Here is a 9,530-nt window from a genome sequence, read left to right as displayed (position 1 = left end):
ATGCAAAAGTGATTGCTTTTGAGCTTTATCTACCTTCCAATTGAAAATGAGTTAGAAAATTCTGACATTTATTTTATTGAAAAAATTGATGATGCACCATTCTGCATTGTTGACAAAATGACAGAGCGGCACAGATTACTATTCTATTTGAGAAGGGCAGCCGCGCTCCTCCCTCCCCGCTTTCGCCCGATGACGTAACGGGCTTTTGCCTGATGTCCCGTGGCTCAGCATAATCGAATCCACCCAGTGACAAAACGACGAAGTAGTCAGAAGCCAATAGAAAGAGAAGCTAGAGAGAGATTTGGTTTCCATGTCCGGCCGCCGTCAGACCCTTCTCCTTTTGGCCGCTGACGTCACGGCCATGGAAAGGTGCACAATATAATAACTGTATATGATAACTGTATATGAGGGAAAAACCAAAGACCTGTGGAGACACCACGTGACTGCGACCAAAATGACATGTCTTTGGACCAAATTTCTCACGCTTTAACCCACTGGGCTGTAGAATGACGATAATCATTGAAGGGGTTCTATTGATCTGGTTTGGGCGCCTGAGTAGGCATCGTTAGCACCGGGTGAAAAGTGATTGTACTTTTCTGACCAATGGCAAAGTTGGCTCAAACCAAAAGTGAGATAGGTTAAGCACATGGAGTAATGCGTAGGATTTTGTGTTTTCACATGCAAAAGTGATTCCTTTTGATAAAAACGCCTTATCTGCAATCCCAATGAAAAGTAATTTGAAAATGTACAAGAGATGTATGTTTCTGAACGATGGATCGTGCTGCAGATTGCTGTACGATTTGAGTAGCGTTGCGCCTCCCTCACGGATTCGACCGGTCACGTGGACGGGTCATAGCCCGGTGCACCCCGTGTCTTTTTAATAGACTCCCCTCATTATAATGAAATAGTGATAGATAGGATTTGGGGTAAACTTTTATTTTACAGCCCTCCACTAGAAACTGAATGTGGTTTACTAGTATGTATGGGAAACAAACTTTTAAATGCCTGTATGATAGTCATAAGCCCAAACTGTAACATTTGTTTGCTAGAATATCTTGTACCCAAAATATAAGCTTATTTTACTCCAATGTTTGTAAACAATGTACATGTTAACATGGTTTAAACTATATAATGTTGATATCATTGATTTTCAGTCCTTACATCCATCGCTCTGCCCATGAATTTGAGTGGTTACATTTATCCAGGCCCATCCCTCAGCTTCTTATCAAAACAGAGGTGGGTTGGCCGCTTTGTTATTGTTTCAACTAAGGATTCAAGCTTTAATGGTTTCAGTTTCAAAATTTTAACAAAACATTTTACAAAATAAAATATTCACGCAATGTAGAAAAATGATCGATACAAATTGTGAACAACCAAAATCGTCTTAGGCTACTCAAGTGAAATAATACATATCTTCTTTAATAAGACTTGATTAAAAGGTAAATAAATAAACATATCCTTGATACGAAATAAAAAAAATATGTAACGTAAATCAGTCAAGATAACACTTTATTGTACGGATGTATTATTATCAGGTTTATGGAAACGTGTCGTTCAGCACAAACCGTTCCTCAACGTAGCAAACGTTTAATCGAACTGAACGTACCCCGGGTAACACTTTCCGCCAAAATGGCGCCGTATTTGTTTACGAGGAAGCTAACGTTACTTCGTCTTTCAAAGGTTGACCAATATGATCTCATGTCAAAGGCAGTGGCCCCTATGTGATATAATTTCTTAAATTTCATTAACTACTGAAACACTTAATCAGAAGAACTTATCAAATCAAATTTATTTATATAGCCCTTCGTACATCAGCTGATATCTCAAAGTGCTGTACAGAAACCCAGCCTAAAACCCCAAACAGCAAGCAATGCAGGTGTAGAAGCACGGTGGTTAGGAAAAACTCCCTAGAAAGGACAAAACCTAGGAAGAAACCTAGAGAGGAACCAGGCTATGTGGGGTGGCCAGTCCTCTTCTGGCTGTGCCGGGTAGAGATTATAACAGAACATGGCCAAGATGTTCAAATGTTCATAAATGACCAGCATGGTCGAATAATAATAAGGCAGAACAGTTGAAACTGGAGCAGCAGCACGGCCAGGTGGACTGGGGACAGCAAGGAGTCATCATGTCAGGTAGTCCTGGGGCATGGTCCTAGGGCTCAGGTCCTCCTCCGAGAGAAGGAGAGAATTAGAGAACGCACACTTAGATTCACACAGGACACCGAATTGGACAGGAGAAGTACTCTAGATATAACAAACTGACCCCAGCCCCCCGACACATAAACTACTGCAGCATAAATACTGGAGGCTGAGGCAGGAGGGGTCAGGAGACACTGTGGCCCCATCTGAGGACACCCCCGAACAGGGCCAAACAGGAAGGATATAACCCCACCCACTTTGCCAAAGCACAGCCCCCACACCACTAGACGGTTATCTTCAACCACCAACTTACCATCCTGAGACAGAGCTTAGTATAGCCCACAAAGATCTCCGCCATGGCACAACCCAAGGGGGGGTGCCAACCCAGACAGGATGACCACATCAGTGAATCAACCCACTCAGGTGACGCACCCCTTCCAGGGACGGCATGAGAGAGCCCCAGTAAGCCAGTGACTCAGCCCCTGTAATAGGGTTAGAGGCAGAGAATCCCAGTGGAAAGAGGGGAACCGGCCAGGCAGAGACAGCAAGGGTGGTTCGTTGCTCCAGAGCCTTTCCGTTCACCTTCCCACTCCTGGGCCAGACTACACTCAATCATATGACCCACTGAAGAGATGAGTCTTCAGTAAAGACTTAAAGGTTGAGACCGAGTTTGCGTCTCTGACATGGGTAGGCAGACCGTTCCATAAAAATGTAGCTCTATAGGAGAAAGCCCTGCCTCTAGGAGCTAGGAGTGCTCAAAAAAGCACCTTATAGCTGAAGACTTCTTTAAGTCATAAAAATGTATTGAAATTTGTCATGTCTTGTTATGTCTGTTCCTGTCCTTTCTCTTCACTCTGTCTCTCTCTGCTGGTCTTTTTAGGTTACCTTCTCTGTCTCTCATTCTTCAGCTGTTCTACATCTCCCCTAACTAGCTCATTCACCCTTTCCCCACCTGTTCTCTCTTCCCCCTCTGATTAGGTCTCTATTTCTCTCTCTGTTCCTGCTACTTTCAGTGTCTGATTCTTGTTTGTGTTTTTGATGCCAGAAGCAAGCTGTCGTCTCGTTTGCTTCCACCTTGTCCTGTCCTGTCGGAGTCTGCCTGGCAGGTGCATCCTGCACTATACTAACGTTCTTTTTGTTCCGCTGACAACGTTGGAAGAGGATTTATGCCATTCCTGTTTTTCATTAAAGAACTCTGTTTTCTGTTAAAACCGCTTTTGGGTCTTCACTCAAGTTCATAACAGAAGAATCAGACCAAGAATGGACCCAGCGGCTCCGGACCCTTTTCACTCCGCCGTCGAGATCCAGGGAGCGATGCTAGGCAGACACGAGGAGGAATTGTCTGCTGCTCAACATGCCGTTGAGACCCTGGCCGTCCAAGTCTCCGACCTCACAAGACAGGTTCACCAACTCCACCTCGATCCACCACCCACTTCCAGGGTTTCCGAGTCTCCGGAGCCCAGGATCAACAACCCGCCGTGTTACTCTGGGGAGCCCACTGAGTGCCGCTCATTCCTCACTCAGTGTGATGTGGTGTTCTCTCTCCAGCCCAACACTTACTCCAGGAGCGCAGCCCGCATCGCCTACGTCATTTCTCTCCTTACCGGACGGGCGCGTGAGTGGGGCACGGCAGTCTGGGAGGCGAGGGCTGAGTGTATTAACCAGTATCAGGACTTTAAGGAGGAGATGATACGGGTTTTTGACCGTTCTGTTTTTGGCGAGGAGGCTTCCAGGGCCCTGTCTTCCCTATGTCAGGGGAATCGATCCATAACGGATTATTCTATTGAGTTTCGCACTCTCGCTGCCTCTAGTGACTGGAACGAGCCGGCTTTGCTCGCTCGTTTTCTGGAGGGTCTCCTCGTCGAGGTTAAGGATGAGATCCTCTCCCGGGAGGTTCCTTCCAGTCTGGACTCCTTAATAGCTCTCGCTATTCGCATAGAGCGACGGTTTGATCTTCGTCGCCGAGCTCGTGGAAAGGAGCTCGCGTTCTCCGTTGCTCCCCTCTCCACATCACTGCCACCTGCCGCATCACTGCCACCCTCCTCCGCCGGCTCGGATGCTGAGCCTATGCAGCTGGGGGTATCCGCATCTCGGCCAAGGAGAGGGAACGGAGAATCACCAATCGCCTCTGTCTCTACTGCGGCTCCGCTGGTCATTTTGTCACCTCATGTCCAGTAAAAGCCAGAGCTCATCAGTAAGAGGAGGGCTACTGGTGAGCGCAACTACTCAGGCCTCTCCTTCTGGATCACGCACTACCTTTCCGGTCCATCTCCGCTGGCCCGGTTCATCTGCTTCCTGCAGTGCCTTGATAGACTCTGGGGCGGAGGGCTGTTTTATGGACGAGACCTGGGCTCGGGAACATGACATTCCTCTCAGACAGTTAGGGAGCCCACGGCCTTGTTCGCTTTAGATGGTAGTTCTCTCCCCAAGATTCAGCGTGAGACGCTGCCTTTAACCCTCACTGTCTCTGGTAATCATAGCGAAACCATTTCTTTTTTTTAATTTTTCGTTCACCTTTTACACCTGTTGTTTTGGGTCATCCCTGGCTAGTGCGCCATAACCCTTCTATTAATTGGTCTAGTAATACTATCCTATCCTGGAATGTTTCTTGTCATGTAACCTGTTTAATGTCTGCTATCCCTCCTGTTTCCTCTGTCTCTTCTTCACAGGAAGAGCCTGGCGATTTGACAGGGGTGCCGGAGGAGTATCACGATCTGCGCACGGTGTTCAGTCGTTCCAAGGCCACTTCTCTCCCTCCACACCGGTCGTATGACTGTAGTATTGATCTCCTTCCGGGAACTACTCCCCCGGGGTAGATTATACTCTCTATCGGCTCCCGAACGTAAGGCTCTCGAGGATTATTTGTCGGTTTCGCTCGACGCCGGTACCATAGTCTCCTCCTCCTCTCCCGCCGGAGCGGGGTTTTTTTTTGTTCAGAAGAAGGACGGGTCCCTGCGCCCATGCGTGGATTATCGAGGGCTGAATGACATAACAGTTAAGAATCGTTATCCGCTTCCTCTTATGTCTTCAGCCTTCGAGATCCTGCAGGGAGCCAGGTTTTTCACCAAATTGGACCTTCGTAACGCCTACCATCTCGTGCGCATCAGGGAGGGGGACGAGTGGAAGACGGCGTTTAACACTCCGTTAGGGCACTTTGAATACCGGGTTCTTCCTTTCGGCCTCGTTAACGCTCCAGCTGTCTTTCAGGCACTAGTTAACGACGTCCTGAGAGACATGCTGAACATTTTTGTTTTCGTTTACATGGACGATATCCTGATTTTTTCACCGTCTCTCTCGATTCATGTTCAGCACGTGCGACGCGTCCTCCAGCGCCTTTTGGAGAACTGTCTTTATGTGAAGGCTGAGAAGTGCACTTTTCATGCCGCCTCTGTCCCTTTTCTCGGTTCCGTTATTTCCGCTGAGGGCATTAAGATGGATCCCGCTAAGGTCCAGGCTGTCATTGATTGGCCCGTTCCTAAGTCACGCGTCGAGCTGCAGCGCTTTCTGGGCTTCGCTAATTTCTATCGTCGTTTCATCCGTAATTTCGGTCAGGTGGCAGCTCCTCTCACAGCCCTTACTTCTGTTAAGACGTGCTTTAAGTGGTCCGTTTCCGCCCAGGGAGCTTTTGATCTTCTTAAGAATCGTTTTACATCCGCACCTATTCTTGTTACACCTGACATCTCTAGACAGTTTGTTGTTGAGGTTGACGCGTCAGAGGTGGGCGTGGGAGCCATTCTTTCTCAGCGCTCTCTCTCTGACGGCAAGGTCCATCCTTGCGCGTTTTCTCTCATCGCTTATCGCCGTCAGAACGTAACTATGATGTTGGTAATCGCGAACTGCTCGCCATCCGCTTAGCCCTAGGCGAATGGCGACAGTGGTTGGAGGGGGCGACCGTTCCTTTTGTCGTTTGGACTGACCATAGGAACCTTGAGTACATCCGTTCAGCCAAACGACTTAATGCGCGTCAGGCTCGTTGGGCTCTGTTTTTCGCTCGTTTCGAGTTTGTTATTTCTTATCGTCCGGGCTCAAAAAACACCAAACCTGATGCTTTATCTCGTCTCTTCAGTTCTTCTGAGGTCTCCACCGACCCCGATGGGATTCTCCCTGAGGGGCGTGTTGTCGGGTTGACTGTCTGGGGAATTGAGAGGCAGGTAAAGCAAGCACTCGCTCACACTCCGTCGCCGCGAGCTTGTCCTAGGAACCTTCTGTTCGTTCCCGTTCCTACTCGTCCGGCCGTTCTTCAGTGGGCCCACTCTGCCAAGTTAGCCGGCCACCCCGGCGTTCGGGGTACGCTCGCTTCCATTCGCCAGCGTTTCTGGTGGCCCACTCGGGAACGTGACGCGCGTCGATTTGTCGCCGCTTGTTCGGTCTGCGCGCAGACTAAATCTGGGAACTCTCCTCCTGCCGGCCGTCTCAGACCGCTTCCCATTCCCTCTCGACCGTGGTCTCACATCGCTTTAGATTTTATCACCGGACTGCCTTCATCAGCGGGGAAGACAGTTATTCTTACGGTTGTCGATAGATTCTCTAAGGCGGCTCATTTCATTCCTCTCGATAAGCTCCCTTCTGCTAAGGAGATAGCTCAGATCATTATCGAGAATGTTTTCCGAATTCATGGCCTTCCGTCTGACGTCGTTTCCGACAGAGGCCCGCAGTTCACGTCTCAATTTTGGAGGGAGTTTTGCCGTTTGATTGGGGCTTCCGTCAGTCTCTCGTCCGGCTTTCATCCCCAGTCTAACGGTCAAGCCGAACGGGCCAATCAGACTGTTGGTCGCATTTTACGCAGTCTTTCTTTTCGTAACCCTGCGTCTTGGTCAGAACAGCTCCCCTGGGCAGAGTACGCCCACAACTCGCTTCCCTCGTCTGCTACCGGGCTATCCCCTTTTCAGAGTAGCCTCGGGTACCAGCCTCCGCTGTTCTCATCTCAGCTCGCCGAGTCCTGCGTCCCCTCCGCTCAGGCTTTTGTCCAGCGTTGCGAGCGCACCTGGAAGGGGTCAGGTCGGCACTTTGCCGTAATAGGGCGCAGACTGTGAGGGCCGCTAATAGCGTAGGACCAAGAGTCCTAGATATTGTTGCGGTCAGAGAGTATGGCTCTCCACTCAGAACCTTCCCCTTAAGACAGCTTCTCGCAAGTTGGCCCCGCGGTTCATTGGTCCGTTCCGTATTTCTCAGGTCATTAATCCTGTCGCAGTGCGACTTATTCTCCCGCGCTGTCTTCCATGTCTCCTGTGTTAAGCCCGTTCTTCGCGCCCCCGCTCGTCCCTCCCCCCCCCCCATCCTTGTCGAGGGCGCACCCATCTACAGGGTTCGTAAGATTTTGGACATGCGCCCTCGGGGCCGTGGTCATCAGTACCTAGTGGATTGGGAGGGGTACGGTCCTGAGGAGAGGAGTTGGGTTCCCTCTCGGGACGTGCTGGACCGTTCGCTGATCGATGATTTCCTCCGTTGCCGCCAGGTTTCCTCCTCGAGTGCGCCAGGAGGCGATCGGGGAGTGGGGGGGGGTACTGTCATGTCTTGTTATGTCTGTTCCTGTCCTTTCTCTTCACTCTGTCTCTCTCTGCTGGTCTTTTTAGGTTACCTTCTCTGTCTCTCATTCTTCAGCTGTTCTACATCTCCCCTAACTAGCTCATTCACCCTTTCCCCACCTGTTCTCTCTTCCCCCTCTGATTAGGTCTCTATTTCTCTCTCTGTTCCTGCTACTTTCAGTGTCTGATTCTTGTTTGTGTTTTTGATGCCAGAAGCAAGCTGTCGTCTCGTTTGCTTCCACCTTGTCCTGTCCTGTCGGAGTCTGCCTGGCAGGTGCATCCTGCACTATACTAACGTTCTTTTTGTTCCGCTGACAACGTTGGAAGAGGATTTATGCCATTCCTGTTTTTCATTAAAGAACTCTGTTTTCTGTTAAAACCGCTTTTGGGTCTTCACTCAAGTTCATAACAGAAATTACTTAGGAACTGTGCCCACTTTGATATTGATATTGCACCAAAACGCCAAAGCAGTCAGCAACGGTCCCTCATTAAAAGTCCGACTCAGAGACGAATGAGGGCCAGGAACAGTTCATCCATGGGACTGAGCTTTCTGTTTCTCTCCAACTCCTGGCCATTTTGCCAGCTTCCCTTTGAAAAGAGAGCCCCAGTAGTGCAGCTGGCCATTTCGCTTTGGTCGGAGGAAGTCGTATAAGGTCAGAAAGGTCATGTAATCCGTCAGTCCGGTGTAAAACCATATATCACAAGCACTTCCCTGGAAGGAGAAGGTTTTCCTGTGCAGCTGCCTCTGGAGGTCTTTGATTTTGGCTTCAGCCTTCTCCAGCTCGGCAGTATCTATACAGTTTCCCTCCTCATTCTTCTCACCGAGTTCCCTCATGGTGTCACAATCGTCGTAAGGAGCGGACCAAAATGCAGCGTGATATGTGTTCATGATGATTTTTTAATTAAAGAAAGCACTGAACACTGAATACAAACTATACAAAACAATAAACGAATAACGACTGTGAAGCTATAATGAGAACTGTGCTGAAAACAAGCAACTAATATAGACAATCACCCACAACCCAAAATGAGAAAACAGGCTACCTAAATATGGCTCCCAATCAGAGACAACGACTAACACCTGCCTCTGATTGAGAACCATATCAGGCCAAACACAGAAACGGACAAACTAGACATCCAACATAGAATGCCCACTCAGATCACACCCTGACCAAACAAAACATATAAACATACAAAGCAAACTATGTTCAGGGTGTGACACATTGACGCAACCATCTCTGCTACCTGACAAATAACCAGAATTTGCAATTAGTCACCCGTATGTACTTTATTGTTTATGTATTACTGATAGAGCTGGAGGCAGATACCTTAACATCATTGGGAGGCTCGCTGCAGAGGCTTGCAAGGCAACTGCTAAGCCATCAGGTGATGTATCAGGAAAGGGATTGAAATATTGAGGAGTGGTGGGCCCTAACTCCATCTGTGAACTCCATAATATAGAAGGTTATACAATTACCATAATACACACTACCCAGATGCATATTAGGAAGGAGCTCAACAGTCAGCAAGGTTCAGCTCTCAATGTGTCACTCCCTTTACTGGTGCATATTGGTCCACTGCACAACCCTAATATACAGTACCAGTCAAAAGTTTGGACACACCAACTCATTCAAGGGTTTTGTCTTTATTTTTTACTATTTTCTACATTGTATAATATTAGTGAATACATCAAAACTATACATTTACATTTACATTTACATTTAAGTCATTTAGCAGACGCTCTTATCCAGAGCGACTTACAAATTGGTGAATTCACCTTCTGACATCCAGTGGAACAGCCACTTTACAATAGTGCATCTAAGTCATTAAGGGGGGGGGGGTGAGAAGGATTACTTATCCTATCCTA

The sequence above is a fragment of the Oncorhynchus masou genome, chromosome 5, assembly GCF_036934945.1.
Source record: "Oncorhynchus masou masou isolate Uvic2021 chromosome 5, UVic_Omas_1.1, whole genome shotgun sequence".
In the NCBI taxonomy this organism is placed as follows: Eukaryota; Metazoa; Chordata; class Actinopteri; order Salmoniformes; family Salmonidae; genus Oncorhynchus; species Oncorhynchus masou.
This window is presented reverse-complemented; position numbering follows the sequence as displayed.